The 20,042-nt window shown below is 62.5% G+C and overlaps 1 long non-coding RNA gene across 13 annotated transcripts; it reads left to right on the top strand.

The window, feature by feature from the left end:
• The first annotated feature begins 1,882 nt into the window (after positions 1-1,882).
• LOC117310996 (uncharacterized) lies at positions 1,883-18,990 on the top strand. 13 transcript variants are annotated; one of them, XR_012329792.1, is made up of 6 exons: positions 1,883-9,046; positions 9,209-10,024; positions 10,407-10,788; positions 11,597-12,330; positions 12,893-13,075; positions 13,203-18,990. It is a non-coding gene; the product is annotated as an uncharacterized lncRNA (long non-coding RNA). The 13 variants fall into 13 exon arrangements; XR_012329800.1 differs by lacking the exons at positions 12,893-13,075; positions 13,203-18,990 and having other exon boundaries at positions 1,883-5,237; positions 6,683-6,712; positions 6,814-9,046; positions 11,597-12,642; XR_012329794.1 differs by lacking the exon at positions 12,893-13,075.
• Positions 18,991-20,042: the final 1,052 nt, after the last annotated feature.

The following is a 20,042-nucleotide window of genomic DNA, read 5'->3' as shown; positions in this document are numbered from 1 at the left end:
ATCACAGCACTATTTAAAATAGCCAAGACGTGGAAGCACCTCAGTGTCCATGACAGAAGAGTGGGTAAAGAAGGTTGGTACCTAGATACGGTGGAACATTACTCAGCCATAAAAAAGAAGGAAATAACGCCATTTGCAGCAACATGAATAGACCTACAGATTACCATACTGAGTGAAGTAAGTCAGAAAGAGAAAGACAAATACCATATGATATCACTTATGTGTGGAATCTGAAAAATGGTACAGGGACTTCCCTCGTGGCTCAGTGGCTGGGAATCTGCCTGCCAATGCAGGGGACATGGGTTCGAGCCCTGGTCCGGGAAGATCCCACATGCCACGGAGCAACTAAGCCCTTAGGCCACAACTACTGAGCCTGCGCTTGAGAGCCCACGAGCAACAACTCCTGAGCCCACGAGCCACAACTCCTGAAGCCCACATGCCTAGAGCCCGTGCTCCACAACAAGAGAAGCCACTGCAATGAGAAGCCCACGCACCGCAACGAAGAGCAGCCCCCGCTCGCTGCAACTAGAGAAAAGCCCGCGCACGCGTGCAGCAATGAGAACCCAACGCAGGCAAAAAAAACCCACAGAGTTACAAATGAACTTATTTACAAAACAAATAGAATCGCAGATGTAGAAAACAAACTTATGGTTACCGGGGGATGGGGCGGAGAGATAAATTGGGAGATTGGGATGGACATATACACACTACTACTTATAAAATAGGTAACTAATAAGGACCTACTCTAGAGCACAGGGAACTCTACTCAACACTCTGTGATGACCTACGTGGGAAAGACTCTAACAGAGTGGATGTATGTGTGTGTGTAACTGAATCACTTTGCTGTACACCTGAAAGTAACACAACACTGTGAATCAAGTCTGCTTCAATAAAAATTGTTGTAAAAAAGGAATGAAATTCTGACACGTGCTGCCACACTGACGAGCCTTGAAGACGTCATGCTGAGTGAACGGAGGCAGACGAGAGGCCCACGTTCTATGATCCGTTCACATGAAACGTCCAGAGTAGGTAAATCCACAGGGACAGAAAGATTGGGGGCTGCCAGGAGCTGGGGGAGGGGAGAACAGGGAGTGAGTGACTTAATGGGGCAGTTTCCTTTCCGGTGATGAGAATGTTCTGGAACTAGGGAGACTGGTGGTTACACACACTGTGAGTGTGCTAAGTGCTACCGAAGTGTACAACGTAAGACGGTTAAGGTGATGTGAATTTCAGTTCACTTTTTTTAAAGAAGGAAAAGTACATCAGTGAGACTGTTCCGGAGCATTCCACGCTGGCCGTGGACACCAGCCCCGTCAGCTGCAGTCCCGGGGCCCTTTGTGGTAGGTCGGGACCAGGCCCCTGCAGCCTAGCCATGGGCCTGGGGACGGCGCACGGTGGGGGTCTGGAGTGAGGCCTGGCGGGGCGTTCCTCAGAGGCACAGGGAGTTCAGCCGTGTGTCTGGAGGGCTCGCTGGGGGCGGGCAGCGTGGAAGTGGGGCTCGGAGGGCGTTAGGACAAGAACACGGCACGGTCGAGGGGGGCCGGGCTGCGGGGCGGCCCGCTGACGAGGCGCTGTTTGCAGAGACCCGAGGATCCAGGAGGACGAGAAGGACAGGATGGAAGAGGGTGCCACAGCCCACGGGGCAGCCAGCGGGCTGTGCTGGGCCCCTCGGAGGGCACTGGGAGCCGTGGAAGGTCCCAGACAGGGGCGCAGTGGTTGGGCTCTACCTCTGGAAGGGCGCTGTGGCCGCCCGGTCGGGGGAGCATGAGGCCAGTGGAGGGACTTGGGCCGTCGTCCAGAGCGGGGCGTGCAGGTGGCTGGCCTTGGGCCCCGTGGGGGCAGGTGCGGGCGGAGGTGGCTGGCTGGGGGACAGCTCGGGGGGGCGGGGCCCGAGCCACGAGGAGCCTCTGAAAACCCGCCTCTGGGTTTGGGAACGAGGGGGCTTTGGAGACCCCGCCGAGCCGCGTTCAGAGGTGAGCGCGGGCTGGAGACCCTCACCCTGAGCGTCAGGGCCCCAGGGCTGCCGGGACAGGCCGCCGCGAGCCTGGCGGCGTAAGACGGCACAGACTGGCTGTCCTACAGCCGCGAAGGCGGGAGCCGTAGCGGGCCTCCCTGGGCTGGAGCTGAGGCACGGGCAGGGCTGCCTCCCGGGGGCTCCGGGGAGAACCCCTTCCTGGCCTCTAACAGCCGGAAGCGGCCGCACGCCTCGGCTCCGGGCCCCTCCTGCACCTTCCCGGCCAGCGGCCAGCAGTCCTGTTCTCTCTAGGGCTCTGCCTCCCGCTGTCACATCTCTACTCTGACCCCCCTGCCGTCCCCCACAAGGACCCCGTGACGACACCGGCCTCCCCATGACCCTGGATCCCCCTACCTCAGGGTCTTTGCCGTGTAAGGTTCCCCATTCGAGGGTTCTGGGAGTACGGTGTGTGGACGCGAGAGCCAGGGCGGGGTCCCGGGTGGGATTCAGTCTGCTGGGCCCTGGCAGGACGGGGGGAAACTCCTGCTGGCCGCCGCCTCCCCTTCCTCTGTAGGAGGCAGGGACGAGGTCGCCTACCAAGAGTGGGGCGGGTGGAGAGGGTGGCTGCATGTGGACCCCACGGGGCCGGGGGCCTGGAGTCCCGGTCGCCTGGTGAGTGGGGCTTCCTACTGGTACAAGGCTGGAGGAGGCCCTCGGGCGGCGCCAGCAGCCTGGGCAAGTGGACAGGTGGACATCGGCTTCCTCCAGGGCTCAGCCTTTGCCCAGAGGGGGTGACGGGGAGCCCGTGGGTCCAGAGAGGTGAGGATACTGGTCAGGGAGTTCCTGATGTGACAGACCCCAGGGATGGAGGGTGGTGAGGACCGGAGGGGCTGGCGGGCAGCGGGAAGCGGGGGAGTCGGGCTGGGCGTCCAAAACAGGCACAGAACGCAAGCCTGGACGCAGGCTGAGCCACGGGGCAGTCGGGGAGGGTCAAGGTCAGGGGCGTGGGCGTGGGAGCCTGCTGGCTGGCGGCAGAAGTGGGTGCAGAGGAAGCCTGAGGACGGGGCCCGAGTGAGGGGTTGGGCGGGGCTCCAGGGGTGACACTGGTGAGCTACAGGGGTGTAGCAGACACCAGGTCCAGAGGAATAGTGATGCCCCAAAAGCAGGGAGTAGGCAGAGGAGGAGAGGGCCTGGGGCAGCTGGCAGGGGGCTGGATTCACGCCACCTGGTTACTGATGATGAGCTACCCCCAAGTGTTGTGTTTGCAGGGGCGGCACCCTACCCTCTGCATCTCTGCAGCCAGGAGCAAAGGGCATCCAGGCTGGGCACCAGTGGGTCTGGCATGCTAAGCAAAGGGCTGAGGGCCCAGGCGCAGTAAGGCTACCTTCTGGGGCTAGAGGTCTCACCTTTTGAGGTCCTCAGGGGGGTGCCAGGGGCAGCAACAGAAAGCAGGGGCCATGCAACCCCCGATCTTTCTGGGCACCTGGGGCAGCCTTTTCTTGTTTCTTTATGGCCGCGCCACACCGCTCGCAGCATTTAGTTCCCCGACCAGGGACTGAAGCCGGGCCACGGCGGAGAGAGCACCGAGTCCTAAGCGCTGGACCACCAGGGAAGTCCCAAGAAGGCTTTTCCTTTCACCTGAGTTAGGGAGCTTTAGTGGTGGTTAAGTGTGTCTTGTTTGTGCTGGAGTTTTAGTTTCATTTGGTTTGAGTGTTTTGCTCTTTTTCAAAGTGATGCACGTACACAGCAAAAGGAAAAAGAGGAACGTTCAATGTTAGTGCAAGACTCACACACAAAACCACCAGCCCCCAGCCCAGCCCTCTCCACAGTCCGACCCCCCCAGAGGCGGCCACTGTCAAGCCTTCAGGCTGATCCTTTTGATGTTTCTCCTCCAAGCGTCTCTGCTCACGCGGCCATTTCTTGATTTATTGGTTGTGGGCATTTTTCTCTGACTGCGTTGGTCAGGCCAGCTCAGCCACAGGCAGCCAGGAGAGCCACCAGAATAGCTCCAACAGCGTGGGGTCGGCAGTCTCCCACGAGAAGTCTGGAAGGAGGAGGCCCCAAAGCCTTCCATAGAGCATGTCCCCCTGGCACAGCAGGTCAGCCCCTACTCAACCTCATGATCTCAACATGGCTGTTGTGGCCCAGGCATCACCTACAGACGCAGTGGCATCAGTAAAGGGGAGGAGAGTCTCTTTGCAAATTAGGAGGAAACGCTTGCCCAGAAGCCCCCATTGTGAGGACCAGTGACCTTTCACCTCTAAGATCTGGGCCAGGTTGTGGGGGGCACAGTGCCTTCCCTGAGCACACGCCAGGGAGGGTGAATGCCCCCAACCCCAGGCTAGGACTGTGAAGAGGAGGTGAGGAGGGAGGGAGTGGACATGGGAGAGGTGGCCACTGCCTCAGGCTCGCGGCCCTGGAGGGCTCCACACCCGCACGTCCCCTTCCTTCTCTCCCAGTGCGTCCCCCTCAGGACCGCCAGCTGAGTCAGTGCCGGGTGTCACTGTCCCTGATGAGAGGGTGGACCCCGTAGCATCTGAAGTGCATTCTGGTTACCCTTCCTGCCACAGGTAATTCTGATTTCCTGATCTAACCCCTGCCTTCTCCTCCTTTCCTTCTGTGATGTTTAATTTTATGTATGGACTTGGCTGGGCCACGGGTGCCCAGGTATTTGGTGAGACTTTCTTCTGGGCGTCTCCGGTTGAGAGTAACATCTGAACGGGTGGTCTGACGCAAGCAGGTGCCCTCCCCTCGCGGGTGGGCCTCGTCCAGTCCCGGAGGCCTCAGCAGAGCAGAAGCGAGTGATGCAGAATCGGCTCTCCTGGCCCGACGGACTCCAGCGCGGACAGCGGCCTCCTGCCTTTGGACACAGACTCAGGCAGGACCTCGCACGTCCGGCTCCCCGGGTCTCCAGCTGGCCCGCTGCCGACCTGGGGACTTGTCAGCTTCCGTGACAGTGCGTGAGCCAACTCCTCACAATCGACGGGTGCATATATCGGCCTGCTTTACGCTTCTACACGTGACACACATCACATGTGCGTTCTGTCTCTCTGGAGAACCTGCCGCCCCCGCCAAGGTCAACGCCCCGCTTGTCCTGCAGCTGGTCTGTGACACACATCACATGTGCGTTCTGTCTCTCTGGAGAACCTGCCGCCCCCGCCAAGGTCAACGCCCCGCTTGTCCTGCAGCTGGTCTGTCTTGGTGGCAGCTCCCCGGGGCCCTCCTCCCTTCGCCCTGGGCTAGCGCTTCCTCCTCCAGGACCCAGGGGTCTCCTATCTCCCAGGTGAGTTCCAGCCCCAGGCCGCTGGCCCCATGCTTCCCCGTCCCTGGTTCCCTTCCTCATTTCGCTGGTGCATGTCCTTCTTGTCCTCGAAATGCCTCGTGAAAGCTGATTAGGGAGGATGTTCACGTGCGTGGAAATGTCACCAGCCCCTCACCCTGATGGATGCCTGACCAGATGGGTAATTCTGGTAGGAGTGTCATTTTCCCACGACGAAGCTTCCAGCACCAGGCTGACCGCTGAGCCGCTGTGCCTTTCTAGTCCCTGACCATTTGTGGGGAACTCCTTTCCCTCTGCAGCCATTTGGGTCCCCAGCTTCCGTAATACCCTGGGTTTCTCAATCCCTGGCCAAGTAGGCAGTGACCGTTTCAGTCTGGAAACAGGTGCCCTTCCGTTTGGGAAATCTTCGTATTGTTTCTTTGATCGTTTTTTTCCTTCCATTTTCTCTCTTCTGACTGGAACTCCAGTTAGTTGGATGTTCGATTACGGGAACGATCCCAATTTTCTTAACTTTCCTCTTTATTTATGTCTCTTTGTCTTTACAGGAGAGTTTCTCAGTTTTATCTTTCAGTCCATCTGTCGTTTCCATATTTCTCCCGTTGTATTTTTTTTTTTTTTTTTTGCGGTACGCGGGCCTCTCACTGTTGTGGCCTCTCCCGTGGCGGAGCACAGGCTCCGGACGTGCAGGCTCAGCGGCCGTGGCTCACGGGCCCAGCCGCTCCGCGGCATGTGGGATCCTTCCGGACCGGGGCACGAACCCGTGTCCCCTGCATCGGCAGGCGGACTCTCAACCACTGCGCCACCAGGGACGCCCTCTCCCGTTGTATTTTTAACCTGATGGGAGCTGTTCTCTCTCCCCCTTCCGTGTCTTCTACCCGACTGTGGGTACAGTTGGGTTTTTCTGGCCCACGCTCACTCTCTCTGTTTCCTTTAATTCGGGAGCTGGGGGCACCCCGTCTGTGTCTGGGTGGGTGTGTTGTCAACTGGGGGGGGCCGTGCTGCAAACTGTCGAACCAGCTCCCCGGTGGGGCCCCCAGGTTTCAGTGCTGGGGGGTCCTTTCTGTGGGCCTCTTGGTGTCTCTCTCCAAAGGGGAGCCCTGGGCCCCCGGCCTGGGCACAGAGCAGAGTGACCTGTGGACGCCCGGGGGGATGTGTCTTCAAGCTTCCTTCTCTACCCCGCCACCCTCCATAGACGGCTGCACCAGCATCAGCCTGTCTCATCGCTCTGGTTTGGCTTTTTTTTTTTTTTTCGGCCTCACTGTGTGGCATGTGGGATCTTGGTTCCCCGACCAGGGATGGGACCCAGGCCCCCTGCATTGGAAGTGCAGAGTCTTAACCACTGGACCGCCAGGGAAGCCCACCAGTGCTGTGGTTTTGATGCCTGGTTCTACAGGCATTTTTTCAGAATTAACTTACTTATCATTGACTTTTTTCCTTACAAATGTTAGAACAAGTGTGACAAAACCAATGGCAGGAAGGTGAGTTGGGGTGGCATCGGGTCTGCAGTCACCTGGGAGAGACTCGGGGTCTGCGCGGCTCCCCGTGTGCCCAGACGGAGCAGCTCTCCTCGCTTCTCCAGATCGCCTACGTCCAGACTTCCTCTCTGCCGGCTGACCCACTCCTGCGTGGTTTCCCTCCTGCTGGGAACACTGCCCTGCTTTCTATCGGGATCCTGCTGGCTTACTGCCATGGGAAGGAGCGCCACTGATCCACAAACACTGAAACGTGAAATGTCCTCGTATAAAGTGCAGTTTAAAGAAGAAGAGCCAGGCCACGGAATATAGCACATTCCCGGTGGCCGGGAAGCTGCAGGGGGAGGACCCTGCCCCCAGCAAAGTAACTTCCTCCAGACGAGGTAGACTGTCCACTGCCTCTTCTGAACCTGTCAGCATTCGGTGTGTGTCCCCCGAGCTATAGTCTCTTCTGTTTTGACCAAGCTCACCTGGAGGCACCAGGAGAAGAGAAGCCGAGCAGAGCCATGGGGTCCAGGTCTGGCCTCAGCCTCCCTGAGGGTTTTTAGGAACTGTTCTGGGGCCATCAGTGGGCAGGGACACTGATGACCTAGGGATATCCAGGCCCCCCACAGGCGGGGCATCTGGCTGGGGCTTGGGCTGTCCTGTATTTCTGCTTCTGAACCCACCAGGGCCATCTCCCAGTCCTCTGGCACAGGTCAGATGGGCCAAAGGAGACACTCCTGGGGAAGCCCCATCCTCAGATAACCCCGCCGTGCCATCTCTTGCATCACACTGTCTGACCGGGGTGGCTGACGGTCCCAGGGGCACGGCTGTCCTACAGACGTCTCCCTTCAGAACCCCCTGTGCACTCACCTCCCCCCGCTCCTGAGTTAGATGCTGGAGGTCCGTTCGCCTGGTCTAGTTCTTGGTTTACTCTCGCTTTGATGGAGCACATCCTTCAGTAGCTGCTTGAGACAGAGCGCATGCGTGGAAGATACATTTTAACACCTTGCATGTCTGAGAAGTTTTTACGAAACCCTCACACTTGAATGATAGCTCGGGCAGGTATAGAATTCTAGGTTGGAAATCACTTTCCTCCAGCACTTCATAGGTACTGATTCCTTGTCCACTTACCTCCAGGGTGGCTGCTTTCACTTCTCAAGCCATTCTGAGGCCTCTTTGGGGACCTAATAATATATGTTAATTTGGAGAATGTCCCATTTGTACTAGAAAAGAGTGTGCCTCGGGCTTCCCTGGTGGCGCAGTGGTTGAGAGTCCGCCTGCCGATGCAGGGGACACGGGTTCGTTCCCCAGTCCGGGAAGATCCCACATGCCGCGGAGCGGCTGGGCCCGTGAGCCATGGCCGCTGAGCCTGCGCGTCCGGAGCCTGTGCTCCGCAACGGGAGAGGCCACAGCAGTGAGAGGCCCGCGTACCGCAAAAAAAAAAAAAAAAAGAGAGTGTGCCTCTTTCTATTTCTTGTGTTATCCACACAGTCCACAACTTTGCTTGTGATGCTTGAGCTGCCAGTGTCTGAGAGGCGAGTTGGAGGGTTTCCATCTCCAACCACCGCTGTTGGGTCAGTTGTCACCTATTGTTTTCTGTCTTCTGAGGCTATGGGTTTCTTTTGTTTTTTGAGTTTAAAAATATATTTATTTTATTTAATTTGTTTGGTTGCACCGGATCTTAGTTGTGGCAGGCGGGTTCCTTAGTTGCGACTCACCAGATCCTTACTTGCGGCAGATGGGCTCCTTAGTTGTGGCATGTGGGATCTAGTTCCCTGACCAGGGATCGAACCCGGGCCCCCTGCGTTGGGAGCACAGAATCTTAACCACTGCACCACCAGGGAAGTCTCTGAGGTTATGTTTTTAGTTGCATACATGTTGTATGTTTTTGATCTGCTGTTTATCTCACAAATATTGGATCCTGCTGTCTCCTAATTTAAAATGGTAAAACGATCAATTTTATGTTAGGTATAATAACCACCACAAAAAAAAAAAAAAGCACCACAAAAAAACAAGCAGAGAGCCTCGTTCCTCTTGACTGAAGAACCACTGATGAGCAACCACCTCCACAAGGACCACACTCCAGTCCTGGTCCACAGAAGATATATGGTCGGGGCAAACTCAGGACAGCCGGGAGGGAGAACCTGAGGATGAAGAGGCTCAAGACGCGTGCCAGCGGTCGCAACGCGTGGGCCTTGTGTGCATCTCCATCAGGCCAAGTGTACAAACGCCGTTCCTAGCAGCGTCCAGGAGCCTGGAACCTGAGAGGTTCTCTGTGCTGACGGCATTGTAGCTACATTGTGGGAATACAGCTGAAGTGTGAAGTGACGCCTGGGATCTACTCAGAACAGCCAGGTTGGAGGAGGCGTGAGACGGACGGGGGTGGGGGGGCCTAGGTGACCCGGGGACGGGCGGGACGGGCGGGAGGGGGCAGTGTGGAAACACATCACAGGACCTCCCCACCGAGTCCTCAGCTTTTTTTTTTTTCCGCCACCCCGCACGGCATGCGGGATCTAGTTCCCTGACCAGGGATTGAACCCTCGCCCCCTGCAGTGGACGCGCGGAGGCTTAACCACTGGAGCCCTGAGTCCTCATCTTCAATGAAGGCAAATCCTCAGACTCTGTGTCTCAGAAGAGTCCCCGCCTCTTTTCTCCTTCTGGGAATCGCGAACCTGCTGCTGTTTCCCCATCCTTCTCCATCCTCCGCTGTGTCGTCAGGGTGGCCCTTCATCCCTCCCGAGTCCGTGCCTCTTCTCGGTTCTCTCTGAGCCCTGGCTCCTGCCTCCGGCTTCCTGAGCCCCTGCCCTTTGGGCTTCTCTGTGAAGCCCCGTCCGGTCAGTCGTTCCGCCCAGAACAGCCGGACCCGTGGCTTCTTTCTCCACCTCGGCCTGGACGCCCGGGCTCCACCACAGAGCTTGCGGAGCTGGGAGAGGTGCTCAGGACCAAGGGGTGGGGCCCTCTCCCTACCCTGCCCGCAGGGCCCACCAGGGCCTCGACCAGCAGCCCAGCCCCTCCTGCTTGCCTCCACCCATCCTAAGCCCCCAAAGCCCCCGCGCCCTCCGGCCTCAGCCCCTGCCCATCCCCCCACCTGTGCCGGCGCTAATCTGGGGCTCAGTGCTGGGGGCAGCCCGACACCTGCACCCCAGGTGCCCAGACTCCTCACTGGGGTCCCCCAGGATGCGGGGAGGGGGTGCCTGCTGTCCACGACCCTTACTGACGCCGCCCAGGGTGCCCGTGGCGGCCCCTCGGTCACCGGCCATTCCCCGCGCACAGCTGAGCCGACACGCAGGCGACACCACTGCTCCTTCACTACACCGTGGCCCACGCACCCAGGTGGGACTCGATGTGGCCCCGGGGCGGGGGTGTGGTCATGTGAGGGCTGCCTGCCCCGCCCGCCCCCCGCTTCCCCCTGGGGCACGGCATAGTCTGGACTCTCAGACCCCCAGCCGTGGCAAGGTCTCCCCGGGACAGAGTGGCCCGTGCAGGCCAGAGACGAGCTGAGCTGGGGCCGTGGGACAGCACGGGCCCACTGGCCAGAGTCCCCTGGCCGGTCTCAGAGGTTGCCGGTGGTGCAGGGCGCGGCTGGGGGGCCCTTCTGGGGAGGCAGGGGGAGTTGGGGCAGGGCCTGGGCCGGACCCCGAGGCCAACAGGCAGGTGGAGAGCGCAGCGGCGGCGCGCGGGACCCCAGCTCTGACCTCGCTCTGGCCCCACACAGGGCCTGCTCCTGGACGTGCACCGTCCTGTGGACGTGCCGGCGTCGCCCTGCACCGGTGGCTGGACCGAGGCCCCACATTCCCAACCTCTAGGCGCCCCGGGGTCTCGAAGGGAAACAGCTCCGCCAGGAGCCCCGGGAACGCGCAAGCCCCACTGCAGCTGAGCCCGCCCGGAAAGCACGAGCCCGGGAACAATGCCCTTCGTGTGACAGACTTTCCCCTCTGTGGGAGAAAATAGAGTTTAACAGAATGGCGACTTCCTGCATTTGTGCCTTCGCCTGAGGGGTGATTCACACAAGACCTCCCACAAAGAGGAGCTTCTAGCCAAGTCAGCCAGGGCTAGGTGCCCCAAGGGCCCTGCACCCCTTGGGGCCCCGGGGCCAGGTGAGGGGTCCACCCGCCGTCCTCCAAGCCCCTGCCTTCCCGAGCTTCAGCTCCAGCCCCAGCAGCTTGGATATGTTCAGAGGCCCCGGAGCTGTTCAGGCGGCAGCAGGGCTGGGAGAGGGCGTGGGGGGCTTCCTGGAGGAGGGGACCTCAGACAGAGTGCTAACAGCTAAGCAGGAGCCAGGCAGGAGGGCTGTGAAGAGAGCTGCTCAGGGGAAGAGGGTCCAGGGGCAGAGCAGACGGGGTGCCACGGTGAGGGCAGGCCATGGTACTGGGTGGAGGGGAGCGGGTTCCAGGGAGGGGTAGCGGCAGCAGTGCCTGGGCTCCTTCCATATTCTGGGTGAAGAGGGTGGGGTGGCCTGGGGGGCATTCCTGGATATGAGGAAGCTCAGTGGTTAGCCCTGGGTGGCCCGGGTGGTCAGACCCAGAGCTCAGGGAATGTCTGGCCTGCTTGGAGGGTGGGGACAGGATCCTGAGGGCACCCCTGGGGTCTTTCCCTTCTCGAGAAGAGGTTTGCGGGCAGGACCTCGGTGGAGGGGGTTTGACCCCGGCACCCCACTGTGGGGCACGGGGGAGGCGCAGAGCAGGGCACCGGCACCTGGGACAGAGCATTGGGCCCAGGCTCACACTGAGGAGTCCTCTGGGCCGGGTGATGAGGACGCTGTCCCCACCCACCTCTACACTTGAGGACAGGGCTGCCTGTTGGTCCCCCCTTCCCCTTGCTTCCCAGCTCTGATGCGTCCTCCAGGGCACTCAGCCTGTCGGGCCCTCCCCTGACCTCCATGTTTCAACCTTTCTCTGTCCCCAGGGCACAAGGACTCATGTGACCCGCGAGCAGCCCGGCCCACGGCCCGCCCTGTGGCCACTTGCCTCTTGGTCTCTCCTGGGGGAGGCCCTGGCCGACCACCCTCCTGCCTTCGCCTGAGGTTCCTGCCACTCCCACACCCAAACCCCACCACGGCCAGACCCCCTCCCTGGAGCTCTGGGGCCGCTCCGGTTCATACTTTCCTCCCCTTCAGGGCCCAAAACGCAGAGATGGTGGGACCAACCGCCCTGCTTTGGGGACACACGGCCCTTCTATGCAGGCATCGATGACACCACTGCGGGCTGGGACGGTGTGGCTGAGATGAGGCTTCACTAGGCCATCCCGCTGTGAGGCTGGTGGACGGTGGCCCGGCTGCCGCCCTCCAGATGCACGGGGCCTTGGCGCCAAGGCCTTGCTGCCCACGGCTGCCGCCTGCCCACGAGGGAGAGACGGAGCACGGCAGGGGTGCAGAGGCCCTTTCCTGCAGCCACACAGCAGCCTGAGGCCCCTCCTGCCGGGCCTCCTGCCTCTCCTGCTTTCCCCGGGGGCAGGCACCCTGCATGGGGTCTGGCCCCCCACTTGATTCTTCACAGGTGTTTCCCCCCAGGATCTCGTCCACATCAGCTCCCCACTTGGCCTCTCACATGGGATCAAGTTCAAGCCGCCGCCGCCTCTCCTGGACCTTGTGACCTCCAGCCAAGGAGCCTCCAGGGTGGCACAGCTCCCCGCTTTCCCTGGTGGGTGCTCAGGCCCTTTGTGAACGCTCGCTGCCCTTTGCACAGCACCTACGATGTCCTGGCACTGCGCTGGGTGTTCTCCATCTGACACCTCAAGTCTCTGCGCAAACCCCGGTGTTACAGCTGAGCTCAGAGGGGTTGAGGCTTGCCCGAGGCTGCAGAGGGGCTCGGCCAGCAGCCCAGCACCGCGGGGACACAGCCATGGTGGGCTTTGGGTGACAACTGTACCCTGGGCTCCTCTGGCCTCAGGCAACCAAGACCTCTGGGACCAACTCCTCATGTTAAATCCCGCCATTTGAAATACCCGCAGTGAATTTTTTCTGGTTGGGTAGGATTGAGTCCGGGAGGGTTTTGCAGGATGGGCCACAGGGGGGTTCAGAGGAAGGAACCGCAGCAGGTTCCAGGGCGCTGGGGAGAGGGGCGGGCTTGGGGGCTGGCCCAGAGAGCTCCGCACTGTGTGGTGGGAGAGCGGGCAGCAGTTGGGCCGCGTGCGCCTTGGCTGGCATGGTGAGGACGGGACGCCGTGCCTCTGGGGCCAGCTCCGTCTCCCATCCCCTCCCAGACCCCGCTCTCAGCTGTGGGTGAGCATGTGACTGAGGCCCAGCCAGAGAGCTGCGCTGGGCTGACTGACGGGGCCTGGTGAACGGGCAACCTTGGGGCAGAGGGCACGACGGAAGTGGAGGCCTGGTGTGGCCCCAAGTGGACGGCCTGTCCACGATGGGCAGGACTGCACGGCAGAGCCCAGGTGAAGGAGGGAGGGGCGGCGTGGCCCAGGTGGGGAGCGCGGGGGCCCTGCTTCCCTCACTCCCCCGCCGGGCCACAGTCCTGCTTCCCGGCTGGAGTCCCAGTGGGCTCCTCCTCTCGTTCTATAGGGGAGCAGTGGGAGCTGGGTTTCCACCCTCCGGAGCTTGAGTCCCGCCTGGTGCTGTGCTTAACCTCTTCAGGCCTGCAACCCCTGCCAGGGATCAGAGGAAGAGCCCAGACCTGGGAGGAGCACCCCTCTGCCCGAGGGTCTCTCTCCTTCCCATGCCCCTCCCCCAGCTCTACAGGATCTGATCTCACGAGCCCAGCCCCCACCAAGTCTTCCCCAGGAGGGGACATTCTGGCTCATCCACCCACCCTGCAGACAGGCAGACTGAGACCCAGAGGAAAGGGCTGAGCTGAGCCCAGCTTCGTCCCCTGGTCCGGCTCGGAGGCCCCGACAGCGAGCCTAGGGTGGCTCCGGGCAGGTGGCCGTCCCCTCTGACCCCGGGCTCGGACGGCCTCTGTGTCTGGGCCTCAGCTCAGAGCGTTTCCTGCCCGCCAGCCCCAGCCCAGCCCCTCAGGAAGTGGCCGCCTCCTGAACAAAGAGGCCGGCGGACAATGGCCATTGAATTGGGCCGGGGCGCTCGCGCACGGACAGGCCACCAGCTGCCCGCGCTGATAAGACGGCTCCGCAAGCTTGACCGGCTCCGGGATCCGCGGCAGGAGCTCAGGGCTGGCGCGGCCCCGCCCCGCGGACTGGGGACCAATGGGGAGACGGCGCGCCCCGCCGGCCGCTCGGGGACCAATCCGGGAACTCACCGGGGAGCGTCCCCGCCCCTCCAAGCGGCTCTGGCCCCGCCCCCTGCCCGGCCCGGCGCGCCCGCCCGGCTGGGCCCTGGGCGGGCCAACGAAACCAAGCTCTGGAAAGCGTTTTCCCCTCTAAAAGCGTCGGAAGTCGGCGCCTCGCTGCGCTTCCTTCGCCTGCTTTGGGTGGAACAGTCCGGGAGGGCGGCCCGGCCGGCTTTCCCCGCACTCCCTGGCTCTCTGCGAGGGTCGCGGGCGGCTCGCTGTGCTCCGGGGGCAGCCTGGTCCGCACGCCTGCCTGAGGCACCCCTCCTCCGGAGGCACCAGGACACATGGTGCACATGGTGCAGCTCCGTGTGCGGAGGCCCGGCGCCGAGAGCCAGCTCCGAGAGACGAGCGGGGGCCCCTGCCCAGGCCCGAGCCGTGGAGCTGAGGTCGGGAGGCAGTCCCGCGCTGGCTCTGGAGGGCCCAGGTGCACCAGGTCATCCCCCCCAGTCTGGGAGGCTCTGTGAAGAGGCAGGCACGGAACTGTAGTCAGGGAGTGTGGCAGGGTGTGTGTACGTCTGGGAAGGGGGTCACAGCATCTTCCAGAAGAAGCCTGGCCACCTGCAGGGGAGGAGCGGGGCTGAGAGGGCAAGGCCTAGAGGTTTGGGAGAACTGAGATAGGCTCTTTCCTCCCGGCAGGATGAGGCGGCCCACTTCTGAGCCTGGCAGGCCCCAGGCAGAGCAGGGATCTGGGGAGCTCGGGCCCACAGCAGCCTCCTGTTGTGTGTGTCCAGCCCGCAGCTCTGCCATTACTTCCTGGCATCCCCAGCCTGCAAGCCCCGCCTTCAGCAAGCCCCTGCCCCGGTGGGAGCCTTCCCCAGGATAGGGGTGATACAGGGTGGGCAAAGCCAAGGCAGAGGGACACTCGCAGGCTGCAGGGCCCAGGAGCGGGCCCTGACCCAGCCATCGGAAGCCTTCTTGGGGGAGGTGACACTTGTGTTGCATTTGCCAGGACAGGACGGGATAGACCCACCAGGAGAGGGAGTGGCCCAGACACAGGCTGGAGACAAGGAGGAGCCAGGTGTTTGGAGAAGGGCAAGGGGTCCAGGAGCGCAGGTGGAACAGCCAGGGGGCCGGGGGGTGTGGCCAGGCCCCAGGCATCACCCTGACACAGCTGCCCCTTGGGCCTGTGGAGAAGGTGGCCATTGGGAGGAGAGTGCTTGCATGGTGTCTCTGTCAGCGTCCCAGAGGCTGGGCTGGGCCAGGAGTGATGGTGACGGTGGTGCTGCGTAGAGGGTGCAGGCTGCGGCCCTGGAAGATGCAGGTCCAGGCTGGTGGCGGTGGTGGTGGGCACCATCTGGCTGACAGTGGTGGTCCTGCTGGTGGGCTGGCAGGTTGTGGCCACGGGCGTGGCAGCATGGCAGACTGCTGGGGCTGCGGTCACTGGAGGTGGTGCCATAGGGCAGCCCACGTGGCTCCAGGTGCCTCGGAGAGGCTGCCCAGACTTCCACTAAGTGGCCTGGGGTCATGCCCTCCAAGGAACCAGGTGTCTCCTGCCAACTCTTCCTGCCCCTCCCACGTGCTGTGAGTGCCCCATCTCCTGAGTAACCTAGGTAACCGTGACCCCTCAGTGGCCTGGGCAGATGGACACACCTGGCCTTCAGGTGGATGCAGCCCAACCCTCAAGCGGACACAACCTGACCCTCTGACCCACAGCCTGACTTAACAGCAACCTTGGCCCCAGCCGTGTCCTCGCCTTGACCACCTTCTCCACTTCACCCTTTGATCCAAAGCCTCGGAACTGCGGCTACCCTTCCTTCCAGCAGCCACGTGGCACTCCCCGCGCCCACCACGATGTCCCCCGCTACGGCCTCCGCAAGCACAGCCAGGTGGTCATGGGTCACATTTGCGTTGTTTTGTGAGACATCCGGGCCGAGCCACAGACACCTGGGTCTGCGTGAGCAGATACCTGCCTGGCCTCTGCCCAGCACCGGGCCCTGCTGCTCGGGCTGCAGGAAATGGGAGGCCTGGCGGCTTCTGACTCCCGCTCTTTATCAGCGCACGACACTTCCTGCGGCCAGCGAGGCCTGGGCCCCGTGGCGCCGGGACACCAGGTCAGCAGTGACTCACCGAGAGCCCGGCCTGGGGACACCCTGGCCCACACCTCCTGCCTCCTGAGAACTCCCGCCCTCACCCTGGCCCACACCTGGCTGGCAGGGCCACCCTGAGCCCCCATTCCCTGGCCCTCCCACCATTCTCCACCCACCAGCATCTTCCCCATCTTTTAGCCCTCCCCTCCCTCCCTCATCCCCGACAAGCAGGGCTGAGGTGCCCCCACCTCTTTGTGCCCCCCCAGTCCCAAGTGCTCATAGCCAGTAGGGTGGGCAGCCGGGGCTGCAGGGCCCACCAGGGCTGAGCACAAGCTCCTTGCTTTGCCCACCTAGGCGGCCACAAGTTTGCTCCCTACCCACGGGCCCTGCTGTCCCCCAGCTCTGCAAGGAGCACCACACCGCACCTTCTGAGGACCCTGACCCCTCCCACCCTCAGCTCTCACTGCTTCTCCCCACACCCTGTCACCCAAGCCCAGGTTGGCAGCGCACCTACCTCCCCTGTGCCCCATCACAGCCTGACCAGTTCCTCCTCCTTCTGGTCTCACTGTGGCCCCCTCTTCCTCCAGGAAGCCTTCCTGGTCTAATCCCTACAATCCTCCCACCCTGGGGCCTCCCAAGGGATGTCTCCAGTCCATGGAACTCGTCTCTGAGCTTTATTGGACCCTCAGCGGGAACCCAGAGTCTGCTGCTCACTGGCAGAACCCACCTCCCACCCTCGCCCCAGTGCACCCCTCGCCCAGCACGCCCGGCGACACTGCGTGCGTCAGGACGGTAACTGAAGTTGGGGACACAGGGCAGAGGGGGCCCTGGGAAGCTCATCTTGGTCTGAACTCGCAGGGCGCCCCGCCCCAGGTCCGGGGCAGATGTAAATGGCAAAGGAAACAGCCATCTGCGTGGGCCCCTTCCCAAAGATATGCCGACCCCTCCCTGGAGCAGGGCTCCTTGTGGGACTGACCCGCACATGCACGAGCACGTGTGCACAAGCACACACAGAACCTGCAAAATGGTCCTCATCGCGCACAGGCAGCCAGCCCACTCAGGCCCACCCGGGAGTCCTGTAGCACCGCCTGCTGGCTAACCAAGCAGCACCCCCTTCTACTTGCCGAGCCTGCGGGGCTAGGAAGTGGGTGCTTCGCACGGCATGTGCCCATGTGTGCGTGTGCACTCCTCTGCACCCCGTGGCCTGGGCCCTGTGACCACCATGCCACCTCTCCTACATTCACATTCCCAGGCCGGGGTCAGTGATGGTCGTTTGGAAAATCTGTCTCTGAACAGCAGCAGTCCTGCCCAGGGCTAGGCCGGGGGCGCACCAACGGGGGCGGGGGATTGAATGCCATCCACAGGCTGGTGTGCTCCGGATCTCCACCCCTTGTGTGGCCTTTCCGTCACTTCAGGCTCTTCCATCGGCTGCCCTGCACACTCCGCAGGCCCCCGAACCCACGGCCCCCCATCCCCCAGCGACAGCCACAGGGGCCTCCTGCGCAGACCCTGCCTGGCTCCCCTCCCTCTGGCGGGCCTCGAACCTCTGCCCCGCCCTCCGCTGCACACCGACTGCTCACCCTCTATGCCCTGCCTGCTGCATTTCCCCACAGCATAGAGGCTGTTCCCTCCCTGCCGTGTCCCCGGTCCCACGACCAGCCTCAGAGCCTCAGAGCTTTGCCATGAGGCTTTGCCAAGGCCTGCTGAGGCCTTGAATGGGAAATACGTACTTTCCAGAGCCCTGCGTGTAGTTGGATGGAGTGTCCTGGTAAGGGGCTTTGGTGCAGAGGGAAACCCAGAGGTGGTGAGACCTCAGGGAGGCCTGGGGGGTGGGATGGACACAGAAGCAGACGCTAACATCTCCATTTCCCATCACTTGCCGTGACGTGGCACGTGCAGCTGCTGATCCCAGGGGGCCCACCTCCCTCTGCAGTCAGGCCCTGGCCAGATGGCGTGGGTCCTGCCGGCTTGGCCCTCGCTGACCCAAGCTCTCCCGCCCGAGGGGCATCCCCCCAGCTGCCAGCTCAGTTCCACACTCCTGCTGAGGCTGGAGGCCAGGGCCACAGTGCCATCACCCTGTGAAGCGCCGGACAGTCGTCTTCCTAGGCCCCACCAAGGCGGGCACCTGGCAGACGATGTCCTTATTCACCTCTGGATGGCGGGAGCGATTACTCGCTCTGGTCAGCGTGAAGGCTCCTCATCGCCAAGGGGAGTGTAGTCCCCACGCTGTCTGGCAAAGCGGCGTTTCCTCTCGTCAGCCAGGACCTCCGGGCTCCAGTGAAGCCTGCGTGGCCTTAGCAGTTTGCTCCCTGTGAGGCATGATGACCCTTGCTGCTCCACCACAGCCCCGTGGGGCCATCCCAGGATGTGCCCCCTTCACGGCCTCCCACTGGGATCCTCCCAGTGGATCAGGGTCAAGGTTGTGATGACGGCTGGGGTCAGGGTTGAGGTCAGGGTCAGGTCCTATCAATCTGGGGCCCCTGCCCTCACAGGGCCCAGCCGGGCCCATTGTGTGGCGACAATGGCTTCCTGAGCCAGGTTCCTCTCCCAGCAGGAAAGCCATCAGGCCTCCACTTTGCCACCGCCCACGGCCCCTTTGAAGGGCCTGGGCGGTCAGCGCCTGAGGCCTGCAGCCTCGGAGCCAGTTCCTCGGCCCCCACCCCTTGCCAGCCTGGCCGGGGCCCAGGCCTCCCCAGGGACCGGCCAACCCTGCAGGCACGTAGGCACAGGACAGCATAGGTGGGCACTGCGCAGGCAGGGAAGCTGCCGGCCGCACGCAGGCACAGCCCCAAACGCGGCCGTCACTCGGGAGCTCCTACCCTCAGGAAGCATTGGCCCCTGTGTCCCCCAAGGGGCCAGGGTGTGTGTGCAGGGTGGCTGAGTGTCCTACTGACATGGCAGCTTGGGGCCTGGGAGGGTGTTGGCAGGACACCTGGGCTGGACCTGGTGGGTAGGTGCCCAGAACCCAAGGCCCCCTTGCAGGATAGGGGACAGGCAGAGGGCCTGCCCCAGCTAGGCCAGGCCTCCCTACCAAGCCCAGCTGGTCCTGGGGCACCCCCTGCTGCCTGGGGTGTGGCTGCACAACTGGGGCCAGGGCTGTAGCGGGGGCACAGTCTGGGGCCCCCTCGGGTCACAGGCAGCTGGGGTGAGGGGTCCAGCTGGCCCCAGGCTCTAAGAGCTCGGGTGGCCCGCTGGGCACTGTGGCTGCAAGTGGAGGGGTGGCCAGAGCCTGGGCAGCGGGGGCCTGGGGTGATGCTTGGACCCAGCAGCGCTGCACTGGGATTTCGGTGGGCAGAGCAGTCCCGGGCCCAGCGGTGACAGAGAACAAAGGCCCTGAACTGAGCCCCGTGGCTTTGAGGGTAGCCTTTATTATTCAGGGAACAGGGTGTCCTCGGGGTGTGGGGGCCACGGTCTCTGTTGAACCCCAGTTGTGGCCTGGAAGCGGGAAGCCAGGTGGACTGGCCTGGGCAGCCGTGTGGCCGCGGCTATGGGGCTGGGGGGCAACCAGGCCCTGACTCAGCCAGTGCTGGATGGGGGCGAGGCCCCGGCTTCTCCCGACGTGGTCACAGCCGCGCTGGGGGACCCGCAAGCATAGATCCCTGCATACCCTGCCACTCTCTCGGTGGGTCCGTTGAATCTGTCCCACTGTGACCCCAGGAGCCGTGCTCTCAGCACGCCTACTGGACAATCCGTAGGGCGATCCCCAGCCTTGCAGGGGGCGACGGGACCGTCTACACCCCTCCCGGGGTTCCCATCGACGCAGGAGTGGGCACCTGGCCCCGAGTCGGCCAGTGACGAGAGGCCCCCACTCCCTGGCACACCCAAGCCCTCGCTCCGCCGGTTTTCCAGCCTACCGAGAAACGGAGGAGAGGCAGCGTGTAGAGGACAGCAGAGACTGGGGGGAGAGCAAGAGGTGCCCAGGGGGACGGGGCACCGGCCCTGGGATGGCGAGAGGCAGGGAGGTGTGGTCTGGAACTTCCCACGTGGCACCGAGCTGGTGGGAGCAGCGTTTATGGTGCTGCCGGTGGGAAGGGTGCAGGTGGGGGCTCAGGCTGGGCTCCTTGAGGCAGAGGTGTCAGCAGACCTTCG

The sequence above is a fragment of the Tursiops truncatus genome, chromosome 2 (assembly GCF_011762595.2).
Source record: "Tursiops truncatus isolate mTurTru1 chromosome 2, mTurTru1.mat.Y, whole genome shotgun sequence".
Lineage (NCBI taxonomy): Eukaryota > Metazoa > Chordata > Mammalia > Artiodactyla > Delphinidae > Tursiops > Tursiops truncatus.
The sequence above is the reverse complement of the archived record's forward strand: the minus strand, read 5'-3'. Positions and strand labels throughout refer to the sequence as shown.